A 1,789-nucleotide genomic window follows, 5' to 3' on the forward strand; every position below is an offset into this window, starting at 1 on the left:
ACGATACGAGGGCGGCCCGGGGCTCGCTCCGCTCCGCGCCTCTATCTCCTCATCGCCCGTCCGCCGCCTCCGCCCCCGGAGCCGCCGCCCCCGGAGCCGCCCGCAGCGCCCGGCCCGCGGCGGGGCCGCACCATGGGGGAAGGCGGCGGCGGAGGGGATGGGGAGCGCCCAGCGGGGAGGGCATAGGCGGGGGGCATAGGGGGGGGCTCAAGGAGCCATGGGGACGGGGGGGCCGAGGCAGGGGGGCAGCGCCCGGGCATAAAACGGGGGAGAAAAAAGAAGGGGGGAGGGGGGCGTCCCCGGCGACGAAAAAAAAAAAAAACAAACCAAAAACGACGTGTGGGGAGAAATTAAAAGGAGGCGGCGATGAGGAAGGTGGAAAAATGAAATAATGGAAGAGAAAAAGCGGGGGGAAAAATCCTCAAAAATAATAATAAAAACAACGCAGAAGCAAAATGCAAAAAAGAAAAAAAAAAAAAAAAACGAAACGCAATAAGACGAGAAAAAAAAAAATAATGAGAAAGGCGAAAAATAGAAACCCTGGAAAAGCAAAATCAGAATGAAAAAAAGGAGAAGCCCGTTGAGAACGCCGCTCGGCTCGGCTCAGCACACGCAGCCCGTCGTATCCCGGAGGCTCCGCTCCTCTCCTCGCGCTCCGCTGCGCCGCGCGGCCGCCCCGGGGCCGCCGCTGCCGCGCTCCCTGGCGCCCGCCCTCGCGCAGCTTTTGTGTGGCCGCGGCGCGCACGCAGGGCCCCTCGCGAGCGGCGGCGCGATTGGCTGCCGCCCATCATGTGCCAGTCTAGACACTTTGGCGGCTCCGCGCGGCACCGATTGTTGCGCAAACAGCGGCTCGGGTTGCCGGGCTCTTAAAGGCGCCGCGCGCAGCACAGCGGCGTTCCCCGCGGCGGCCGCGAGGGGAAAGTAGGTCACGGCGACGCCGCGGCGGCGAAGGGGTTAAGGCCGCTCCCCCCGCAGGAGACGCCGCGGCGGGACACGCCCCCGCGATGTATCAACTTGTCCGCCGTGGCAAAAGTTCAGGCCCGGAGCGCTCTCATTGGTCAACTACCGCGTGACGCGAGCTCTCGCCGCTTTCTATTGGCCCGGTGGCCGCGCCGGCCCCGCCCCCCTCGCGCGGAGCGGCGTGCCTGTGAATGAACGGCGCCCAGCGGCGCCGCGCTGGGTCCTTGCGCCCGACCGTGTGGTGCAGGGCGGCGGTGGGCGCAGAGCGCTGTGGGGGGGGTTCAGAGGGGTGCGAAGAGATACGGAAGGTTGCGAAGGATGCGAGGGGTTTCAGTGGGACGCAATGGCATGCGAGGAGTTGCGGCGGGATGCAATGAGATGCAAAGGGCCGCCGAGGGTTGCGGTGCGGCGCGAAGGGATACAAAGGGTTGCAGTGGGATACGAGGGGATGCAAACGGTTGCAAAAGGACTGCAGGGGGTTTCGGTGGGATGCAAAGGGTTGCGAAGGGATGCCGGGAGTTGCAAACGGTTGCGGAGGATTGCAGTGAAATGCAAAGTGACACGAGGGGTTGCAGTGGGAAGGAAAAGGTTGCAATGGGATACGAGGGGATGCAAAAGGTTGCGAAGGGAAGCAACAGTTGTTGCCCACCACCGTCCTCGGAGTTCGGAACCTGTGTTTGCTCCCTGCCCATTTTCTCCCCACTTTTTCCACCACGGCACCGTGCAGTGCGATGCCGGTACGGGGCTGGTGCCGAGCTGGGACCGCAGTGCCCGCCGTGGACACGCAGCTGCACGGAGCCAGCTCTGAGCGCAGCGCTGCCGGCATTTG

The sequence above is a fragment of the Tetrao urogallus genome (assembly GCF_951394365.1).
Source record: "Tetrao urogallus genome assembly, chromosome: 11".
Classification (NCBI taxonomy): domain Eukaryota; kingdom Metazoa; phylum Chordata; class Aves; order Galliformes; family Phasianidae; genus Tetrao; species Tetrao urogallus.